Below are 12,100 nucleotides of genomic sequence, written 5' to 3'. Positions count from 1 at the left end.
CCTGAATTAATTCTCTTAGCATAAAATTTGAAAAAGAATAAAAGAGAATAAATTTTTACATTGTGAAAATACTACAACTATTGAGAGTTTTATTCTTGATTTAGCGTTAACATGATTGAACAAATTGTTGTAACATACTCACAATCCAAATATTAGATATTAGAAAAAATAAGTATTTACTTAAGTATTTAAAGTTTATAAATTTTATAGTTATCAAAAATATATCTCTAATAAGATATTGTCATATAAATTGGATAACTAATAAATGATAGAATTTTGTAGTGTCATGAGTTTGTTTTGGGTAGAAAATTCTTTTGTTGTGAAAGCTTGTGAAATAAATTGTTTTGATTATTGTATTGTGAAGTTTGAGCTGATAGCTCTTAGTCAGTCATGAGGTTATATGGTTTAGGAATTTATTTTTCTATGAATCCTTAAATAAAAAATCATTTATCCTTCTTATATTTTTCGTTGATTCCTTATTAAGATTTTAAGAGAAATGATTCATGATTTGTTTAGAGGGATTGGTCTTAAGACCATTAATTGAGGGATTCATGTTGGATATCCAACTTAGTTTTCTAAGTTTTAAATGATCAAACGCGATCATGAAAAGACTCATTGTGTATATCTTTACTTATATTATGGCGAGCAATGTAAATGCATAAGGTTGAGTTTTTACTCTTAATGAATTTATAGTCCATAGTTTGGATGGTCGTTATAAGACGGGCTTAATGAATCTACCGACATAAAAGGGTGAGTTTTAATGCTCTTAAAGAGTTCATAGTCCAAGATTTTAGTAATCTTTTTTTGAGACGAACTTGATAAATATTGAATAAAAAAAATCAAATTAGATTCATCATAACCATTAACAAAAGGAAAACAAAGAGACAAAGACAAAGTTGGAGAAGAGAGATTAAACATTCACTGATTCAATCTTTAAAATATCAATAGCAGTAACATGAGTTCATAGGAACTGATACATACACAACATTTACTCACAGATTTGACATTCATGAATGAGAATGGAAGGTAAGAGGATGAGAAGTGGGTGTAAATAGAAAATAGGGTTAGCGAATAGAAAAGAAATGAAGGCTAAAACATTTTAGCTTTTAGCAACAAGGCTCTTTTTATATGGCCCATGTTTATCTAAAAGATCAACACAAAGAATAGTTTGACCTAACAAAGATAAATTAGGTTTAACCGTGTTGACACCGTTTTTCACCCGGGTGGGGAAAAACTCATACCAACAGCTTGGCGACTTCGCTGGGAATGTCAATCCACTTTCTTCTGCGATGGGTAAGACCTTATTAAACAAGTTCTTCTCATTATGAACTTATTCTCTCGGAAATGTTGACCTAACTCCTTTTTTATGGTCAAGAGAAATAATGATGTTATCCAACTCCTTATGTTATGGATGATCCAAGGTCGGTGCTATTCCAACTCCTTATGTGATGGAAACGAGCTAAGGTTAAACAAATTCTTCTCATTATGAACTTCTTCTCCATCATCGGATGTGTTCTTCTCATTATGAACCCTTCCATTGGAAATGTTGATCCACCTCCTTCTATGATGGAATCGAACAAAGTGATGATGATGATCCAACTCCTTATACGATGGATGAGCCAAGTATTAGTTATATTACAACTCCTTATGTGATGGAAATGAGCTAAGGTTGAACAAGTTCTTCTCATTATGAACTTCTTCTCCCTCATCGGATGAGTTCTTCTCATTATGAACTCTCCACTGGAAATGTTGATCCACCTCCTTCTGTGATGGATTTTAACAAAGTGATGATGCTGATCAAACTCCATTTGCGATGGATCAACAAAGTATTGGTGTTGTTCTAACTCCTTATGTGATGGAAACGAGCTAAGGTTGAACAAGTTATTCTCATTATGAACTTATTCATTGGGAATGTTGATCCATCTCTTTCTGTGATGGGATCAATCAAAAGTTGAACAAGTTCTTCTCATTATGAACTTATTCTCCCTTATCGGATGAGTTCTTTTTATTATGAACTCTCCACTGAAATGTTGATTAGTTTATCCTCTCTTTGAAAAGTTTTAAACTTGCAAAACATTATCATATGTTTGTGATTTTTATTTAAAGTACCCGAAGGTAATGACACAATCGTCTTGAATTTTAGCTTAGATCCATTTTTCAATGATGAAAAATATGGACTGATTCTTTACTGAAGTCTTGAAATGAAGTCTTTGTTGACTCTTTGAATTTCTGTCAGATATTCAAAACTTAATGAAAAATGAATATGTATACTCCTATTTTGCAAATGCCTAAATATGCATGCATGATGTCATTTTAGTGTTTCATGTTATATTGTCTAGTGAATCTTTGCTCCTTAATCTTTGCTGAGTTTTTGTGTAACCCCCTCAGACCGATACGGATAACCCGATCTAATTTAGAGTGTCACATTAGGGCCACCGGAGCGACCCACTGAAAAAATTAGCAGAAAATTTAAAACTTTTATTAGAACATGTGACTTATAAAATAATTTATCAGTATGCAGAAATAAAACAGATTTTTAGACTAGTATATAAAACAAAATACAATTACATGTCCCCTAATCACATGTACCATACTCTGATAACAACGCTGGAAGAACTCCCTTACTGAAGTTGATAACTGCACTAGTACAATTCTTTTAACCTGCAATGGTGAGTAATAGAGTGAGCTTCGGAAAGCTCAGTAATACAGAACTACCAGATGATGCTGAAGAACGTGCAGATACAGATAAACATATTTTTCCTTATTGGTTCAGATATTTACAGATTTCTTTGGCTGAGCTGAGGTCCCATTGATATTTCAGGTAGTAGCATATAATATTCAGTTCAGATGAAGATATTTCAGATATCTAGGTTCAGGAGATCATAATAGGTTATCTAGTGTGTTCCCATAAAACCAGTAAAAAGATACAGATTTTTATTTTAAAACATATATATATACACCCCATCCTTTCACAATATGTTTGTGTAGGTTCCCTGGAACCATAAACCCTGCACAACCAGTGAGGCCCTGAGCACACAACCGAGAAGCTTGCAGATAATCTTCCTCCAACAATAAACCCCCCAGATAAAATATTTCTCCATCGATAAACAGAGATATCAGAAATCAAAACAGAATTCAGATAAGATATCATAACAGAATCCAGATCAGAAATCAGAACAGAATTCAGGTAATATATCAGAACAGAATTCAAGTCGGAAATAAGATAAAATATTTATATGATTAGGGAACACACCAGAGTTTATAGATATTATTCAGAGGTACTGAATAATCTTAGCAAGCAGAGAAACACGTATATTCAGTATACCGATAGAATGTCGGAATTTAGAATCACTATAGGAAGGGTTCAATAACTGACGGAATCATCAGTTATTTAAAATATGAATTATCAGGATCATATCTTATTCGGACATTTTTCAGAAGTTATACATAATCAGAAGGGTATTTAGAATCCTTTACAACTATATCGATTGATCGGATAATCGAACATCTTGAGACGAATAGCTTTCAGAACAAATGCTTGTCGACTGGTCAATTCATTGTCATTCTAGGGTATTAACTCATTAATACCACAAATTATTGTCCATAGATCATCTTTGGAATCATCGTTGAATAGATCTTAAGGAAATTAACATATATTCTAATGCTCTTTATCTCATTTCCACGCTTCCACGATATCATGAACTGCTAACGTGCTTGATTTGTAGTTCATTACCCATAAGAACCTTACATCATGTATGATCATTAACGTTTCCAGACTCATCCAAATCACTTACTTAATCCTCAATTCTTGAGGTTACCTAATTCATTTAGTAGTCAAGTCGATTCTAGTTACTTCGGGTTTTCCAAAGTAATTTGTACGTTTCTGAATTTCAGATGCATATTGTACTCCTGTTCAGTTCAATTTTGTCTTCATGGTTGATTTGTCTAACGAATATCCCTTCTTAGTACAGAATATGATCTAGAATTGAGCTGAGCTGAATACTTCCAAAATTATCATCGAATAAAACTTGAGAAGTCGAACACGCATTCAAGTGATATCTATGTCGTTATGGTACTGATATAACACTAGCATTGGTTGCTTGACTTAATATGTGATCCATAACTTTTAAGATCAGTACCATACCCATGTTTATTTGGATTCCTTAATTAACCCAAGGCATCTACTTAGTCTAGGTTATAAGGGTATTTTGGTCATTCTGGTGCTCAGTTTCATTCCATTCTTTTTAGAGCTCGATGATATTCAATCATTCCTGAGCTTGGTGATATTCTTGAGTCATTTTCATTATAGGAATATTCTGGTCATTTTACAGATCTGGTGTAATACAATCATTTCATTCCGTCCAATCTTATTATTGAATTCAAACTTATCATTTATTTCAATCCTTTCAAACAATTCTGACAAAAGAACACCCCCGATAAATTGTTCTTCAGGTACTTACTCATAACTCGGATATTTTTAGGTCAAGTGCCTTCTCAGATTTTACAAACGGAATATCATGAATTTTTCTGTACAAAGACAGGATCTTAACAATTAAATCCGTAATTTATCGAGTTAAGTACAAATCCTCAAAGTATTTTCTCATTCCGGGTCAACTCAGACTATTTTTACCTTTCAATGGCATTTTTGTAATTTCTTAACCAAATAGTTTCGGTATTAACTCTTTATGAAAATAACTATAATTTAAAGATCCTATGATTAATTGCTTTCCCGAACATTCTCTGATCTTGAAATAATTCTCACTTTCTTCATCATTTATTCTTCCATAAAAATACTAAGCATGATCCAATCCATGCTTAGCTAAACTTCCACTTAGCCTAAAGCTTTGCAATAACTCAATTCTAATCGTGAGAATTGGGTTTGCGCCTAGCAACTCCGAGAAAGTATTCTTCAATTCTCTATAAACTATGATTGACAATCAGTCATTCCTTTAAAATTTACTATATCTTCAACTCAAAAAGTCGAAGTTGATTTGAAAGGTGTTTTGGCTTGCAATTTGGGAGTCAGATCGATTGGTCGTAATTCGACTTCATGTGAACAAACTTGCGACGGACTGCTAAGGGAATCCAAGATCGAGTTCGATTCTCAGATAGAAGCTATAACTTGAGTCGGGCTCCTCCAGAATTCAAAGTTGTGTTGGTGCTAATGACGATAGACGTGGTTAGCCCAACAAGAACCAAATTTTGGAGATAAACTTGAAAATTTAAGTTAATCGAAAAGAAGAGTTAGCTGCAAAGCTTTGGCCCTGTAGACTGCAACCAACATACTATCAAGGAGGGAACATTTATTTCAATGATCGATCAAAATTGAGGCTAACAAAGCCGAAGGCTATATCATCATTATTGAATTCTTTTACAATTTGCTATCTTTATTTACCATTCATCACTTTCGCTTGTTATTTTTTTCACCTTATCTTTTTTTTTTTGTTTATAAACCCCAATTTTTATTATTTTTTCTAATTATTCAAATCATGAAATGAAGTTGTCAATTGTTTTAGGCTCTGAGGATTGATTCTACTTCTCTACACTACTTTCTATTATTTATTATTAGAGATTAAGGTTATTTATTTGACAATTTCTACGAGGAAACAACCAGTCAAAAAATATTAGTAATCAATCAAATTCGTTATGATTATTTTTATAGTAATAAAATTATGAAACGAATCGATTAGAAATAATATTAGGCATCCACACCACATGAGGTATTTTCATAATTTTTTTTTGAGACGCTCTCCCTTTAATATATATGTGATTGGAATTTACGTAAATATATTAATTTTTTAATAAAAATAAAATCAACAATCAAGTATAACATTATAATTAAACACAACCAACAATCAAGTTTAACATTATAATTAAATAAAATTTATTCTATTTAAAGTTATTTTTTTAAAATATTAATATAAGAATCATTTCATCTTATAAGTAATGCTAGATTTTTTATATTTTACAGTTAACATTTTTATATTTATTTATTTATTGTTTAAGATTTTTGGGGGAAACTTTATATTTTAGTTAATTAATGGTATCTTTTAAACAAATCAAAAGGTAGATTTTTTTACTGTTAAAAGTCAAAGTACAACATTAATGAAACAACATGCTAACGGTAAAGAAAATAATTGCAAAACCTGTTACACATAGCATGCTAACGTGAGCTGAGACAGAAACACATAGAAGAGCCTTCCTCGAAAAATCATAAGTGACATCAAGGGGTGGCTAAAACAAGTACAATCTTTTATATATATATTCGATAGGATCCTATTACATAATAAAAAACTCTTTTAGTTTTACATAGATATAGAACTGTTGAATGAGTGAAAATATATGGCTGAGATTACAACTCAGGTCTCTTTTACAACTAAGGCCATTCAATGGGTTTTAACTTCTTAAATTAGAAGTAATTAAAATTGAATATATTTGAATTTGAGAAAAGATAATATTTTTCCTCTATAAAATAAATTATATTAAAAAATTTAAAGAAATATATTTTATTTTTTCTTTAATTGTTAAGAATGATAATTTTATTCTTAGTATGCATTGAACTGAACTTAAAAAAAAATTAAAAGTGTCAACTAAAAACTTTTACCTATTTACTCTAAAGTTATTGTCTATAGAATTAAAATATAAACAAACATCACTATAAATAAAAAAATAAATTCCATCAACATTCTCCAATAACTGCATTGCATTAGCCGGATTCATGAACATTTCATTTTGAATTACATAAAAATAAGTGCTGTTGCCACGTAGCTATATAATCAAAGAAAGAAAATTAAGTACTCACCGAGGATAAACCCTCTATATATTCTTGTGTTTCTTCGCTAATTTTGCAAGAAATATTTTATGCTTTTCAGAAGAAAAAGAAAAGCAAGAAATATTTTCCCAGAAAGATGTTAAATTTTCGTGCTTCTTCACACTCAAAGTTACTGAATCTCAGCCTTAATGTGAATCCATTTTGGCCTCGCATTTTCTATTTTCTTTCTCTTTCTATGCTAGGTTTCTTGCTACTCAAAGCTTTGAAACCCAGAACCGATTCATTCAAACCTCGGACTTTAGATCTTTTTTTCACCTCTGTGTCTTCGATAACAGTGTCGAGCATGTCCACCGTCGAAATGGAAGTATTTTCCAATTCCCAACTCATCGTAATCGCCATTCTTATGTTCATAGGTGGAGAGGTGTTCACTTCCATGACTTCACTTTTCATACGCAATTTGAAGCCGAAACTACGTAGATTTGGAGCAAAAGTTGAAAATCATTCCCTTGGCAGTGACAGTTCTTCTTCTTTGAACCCAGAAAACAATGGCGGCATCGAGCTGGGAATTGTAATCAGTAACCCAAAGCCGGAGACTCTACGAGAAGACGAACTAGTTCATAATGATGAACATTTGATGCACCAGTCGATTAAGATTCTCAGCTTCGTCGTCTTGGGTTATCTTCTAGTCGTTAATGTATTAGGAACGATCATGGTTTCTCTTTATCTATCGTTGTTTCAAGTGCTGGAAGTATACTAAAGAGCAAGGGACTGAAACAGTTCACCTTTTCAGTTTTCGCCACTGTTCGAGTTTCACAAACTGCGGTTTCATTCCTACAAATGAAAACATGATCGTCTTCAACAAAACCCAGGTCTCCTCCTCATGATTATCCCTCTGAGTCTTCTAGGGAACACTTTGTTCCCTCCATGCTTGAGGTTTTCCGTTTGGGTTTTGGGAAAAGTTGTGAAGAAAGTGAGGGAAAACTCCGATTATCTGTTGAAGAACACAGGAGAAATCCGATATCCTCACTTGCTTCCGGCCCGGCGTTCGTTTTGTTTAGTCGTCACTGTATTAGGGTTCCTGGTGATTCAGATGGTGGTGTTTTTGGTATTGGAGTGGAACTCGGGATCCTTGGATGGGATGAGCTCGTTAGAGAAGATAGTTGGCGGGTTGTTTCAGAGTGTGAATTCACGGCATGCCGGCGAAACTATTCTGGACATCTCCACCGTCTCCTCCGCCATACTGGTTCTTGCCATCGTCTGCATGTCAGTCTCTTTCTCTCTCTTTCTCATTCCACATGCCATTGTTTTTTCCTCATTTTTTTTTATATAATTTTCTCGAAATTTAGCGTAAAATTACTGCAGTGTCTTATCCATTTAAAATTATCAGATAATAACCGACATACACCCATCTAAATTAGGGTAAACTATCTGTGTAGTCATCTATCTATTACTTAGTTTTTCGTTTGGTTATTTAACTTTTTTTAAATCATCTATAACATTATGTTTATTCTCTAGTTTAGTCACTCAACGTTAAAAAATTAATAGTGATGTTGATGCATAACTATAAGGTAATATCACGACAGTATTAAAAAAATTCATATCAGCATCTCTGTTAATTTTTTTAATAGTTGATGACCAAAATAGAAATAAAATGTAATGTTAGGAATAAATTTGAAAACAATAACAGTTAAGTGATCAAAGTAGAAACTAAATATTATATAGTTGACAAAATAGATAATTTACCCTCCAAATTATGTGTGTTTTAAATTATTCAAAAAAAGTAATTTAAAAAGTTAAAATGAAAACCAATTCATATGAGTTTGTATATAATGTATATAATGTATATAAATTTATTACCTTTTTGAACAATTAGTTAAATTAATTCTTTTAACAAATAGATAAGTGATAAAGTTAATGATATCATATAAATTTATGTTTTAACAGTACATCTGTCTTTAAAATTTTAGGGGAATATAATATAATAGCTATTTAAAGATTTAGTCATTTGACAATAAACGTTTATATTCTTATATATGCAGTATTTGAACTAAATAAAATTAAAAAGAACATATTATAAATCAATATAGAAATGAAAAAAATAAAATAATAACTAATATTAAAAACAATAATTTTTATTAATCTGGATAAATACAAGATAGTATCTGTTCAAAGATAATTCTTAACCACTTGACGTTGAACGCTCATACTCCGTATTCATGGTACACGAACTCGGGATATCGAGGAATAACAAAATTCCTTTACTACCAAGTTGCTTAGTTCGTGCACCAATAAAAAAAATTAATTTGGACAGTAATGGGAATTTATGTATTTATTAAATTTCTACTATATGTATTATTGGTCTAGGTTTCAAGTGGACCTCACATAATATACTTTGAATTAGGCATGTTCATTGATTTCGTGACATAATGTCATGCATGCCCATTCAATTACCTCCTTAAACAAACTCTATTATTAGACCATAAAATAACTTTTTCACATTAAATAACAATATAACGATGCAGAGCTTCATCCACATAATTAAATTTAATTAAAAAAATGATTGGTCTATTTAAAAATTTAAATTCAAATAAATAGAATCTAAAATCAATTATGAACACTCATACTCACATGACATGTATGTTGCACTAGGAAAACGCTCGTGGCATATATTTTATCTTTTTTTAAAAAAATAATAGGATGTTTATTCAATTATAAAAGTTTTTTTACTAAATTCTCACATCTTGATATTTTTTTATAATCGAACTTGAGACCTCAAAGAATAATTATAATTCATTTATTATCAAGGTTATTGATAGGCTAATTTTAAATACGAAGATAATGTAGTTATTATAAAATTAATATAATAATATATTTAGTATATATTAACATTAATTTGATTTAGGATTTTAAAAATAAATCTCAATTTTTATAAATTGTATTAATACGATTTGATTTTAACTAAATATTTGGCCCATAACCTTTATCTATTACAAAAATCTAATCATAATCCTTAAAAATATTTGACTCACTACTAGACCACCTAATAATAAACTAACAAAATCATTTATTTTTGAATAAGTAAAATTAAAAGTTGTCATTGTGAATGCAAGAAAATCTTATTGAGATGTTTACTCATCAAAATTAGATGTACAACTCCAATTGATTGAGATTAATTAAGATGAAACCTTGAGAATAGGAAAGACAATCAACAAAAAGTAAATAAAATAAACCAGTCATTTGTTTTCGTAATTTAAAATTACTACTGATTACTCATTCCGTAAATAAAATAGAATAAACATATATGTTTTTTAGTAATTGAGTTGAAGTTGACATTTTCAACACATAATTAAAGTTCATTCATTGCATGATTGTAGTTTTTTATTGTCCCCACGTGTTTCATCGGACCATAACTCTATTAAATCAATCCAAATATTTAATTATCTAAATTACCCGACCTACCTACCAAATTGGAACTCATCATAGGCTTATTCATACTATTTTTTAATGAAAATAATTGTGATTTAAAAAATAAAAAAAATCTTATTAGTCGATAAAGTCAATTTTAAATAGTTTAAGGTGATTATTAATCTGTATCAAACCTATTTCATACATTTAATTTTTGTGAGTGAGTGAGTCTTTCAACTGGATTTTCTGCATATACAAGACCTCGAACTTAAAACTTACTTAAGTGGTGTTAAGTTTTTCACTTGAACCTACTCCTTTAAGCATTGATACGATATAATTTAAGACTTCTAAAGAAAACATATTCCTTTAATTATGAGATTACTTAACGGAATCTGGCAATTTCACTTAATAGCATAGACAAATAATAATAAATTATCAGAAATCATTTGGAAAGTTTCCTTTCATCATAGAGGCGTCAAACTTTAAACGTAAGAAATTAGTCCATTGTATTATATTCTGTTGATACCTTAGACTAACATTTGATATACAAAATGATGAGATTATGAATAACATTCCATGAGAAACTGTCACGTTGGTAGAAGTAACATGATAGCATTGACTTTAAATTTAAATAAAAAAAACTGACATTTTAGAATGAGTTTTAAATATTCTTTTAGTATTTTAAATAGTATGAGATAATTATAAGGCATCATTTGTTTATAATTTTTTTAACTAACTGATAACACACTCTACACACGTAGCCGCTCATATCCCATTTTCTATTTGATTATTGAACAGGTATCTTCCTCCTTATGCAACCATGCTTTTTCTAAACGATGAGGATCAACTACAAAAGAGAAGAGAAAGAATTAAAAAGAATGGAGTGTCAAACCTTGCTTATCTCTCCATTTTCGTGATTCTCATTTGCATAACGGAGAGGGAAAGTATAAAGAAAGATCCCCTCAACTTCAATGTCCTGAATATTGTGTTAGAAGTTGTGAGGTAAGCCTAGCTACCATGTCAATATCAATGGCTTGAACAAAAATTACAAAATAATTTGGTTAATCGGAACAGGTTTGTTTTCGCCCATAAAATTTTATAATTTTACCTCTCATTTAAAATTTTATAATTCGCCCCTCTAACATAAAATCTTACGTCCGTCTCTGGGTTTGTGCAGCGCATACGGTAACGTGGGATTCACAATGGGATACAGTTGCAAGCGACGATTAATAGGGGAGGCTAATTGTGAGGACAAATGGTATGGATTTGTGGGGAGGTGGAGTGATGGTGGTAAAGCTATTCTCATTGCAGTCATGTTCTTTGGAAGACTCAAGAATTTCAATTTAACTTGGAAGCTGCCTTAATTTGTATATATACTACTACATGTTAGACCATGTAAGAACCCAAAGTGGTATGCTCATCATTGCTTTGTGTAACTTGTAATATTTTTACTTAATCAAGCCTTTTCTCTCTAAAAAAAAACAGTCAGTGATCTCTAAAACAATCGGTTAAACGTTTTCAATTGACACTTCTCTTATTTCTTAGATTGTGGGTTCAATATCTATTAGGAGCAAAATCCACATTCTTCTCCACTAGGCATGAATTATTTAAAAAACTGAAAAAAAAGATAATAGACATACAAGTTGAGAAAAACTCAAAATAGTATAATCCGTAACTAGTTATTAGAGGTATTCAAAAACATTCGACCTATAATATTTGATTCGTTGAACCGTTAATTTTCTAGAAAATTTGAGTAATTTTTTTCAAAAAACCCTAAAAGTGTGTATTGGATATTTGACCCGCTAAAATAATCAGGTTCACGAGTGGAGTCCAAACCGAAATATTAGCTTGAGATGAGTAGCTGGAAATTTGATTTATTATTTTAAAATTTATTTTTATTTTTTAAATAAATAAATAAAAGCA

At 30.7% G+C, this 12,100-nt stretch overlaps 1 pseudogene; it reads left to right on the top strand.

The window, feature by feature from the left end:
• Nucleotides 1-6,987: 6,987 nt before the first annotated feature.
• Nucleotides 6,988-11,563, top strand: LOC120175111 (annotated as a pseudogene).
• Nucleotides 11,564-12,100: the final 537 nt, after the last annotated feature.

Source organism: Hibiscus syriacus, unplaced genomic scaffold (assembly GCF_006381635.1).
Source record: "Hibiscus syriacus cultivar Baekdansim isolate YM2019G1 unplaced genomic scaffold, ASM638163v2 tig00003151_pilon, whole genome shotgun sequence".
Lineage (NCBI taxonomy): Eukaryota > Viridiplantae > Streptophyta > Magnoliopsida > Malvales > Malvaceae > Hibiscus > Hibiscus syriacus.
This window is presented reverse-complemented; position numbering and strand designations above follow the sequence as displayed.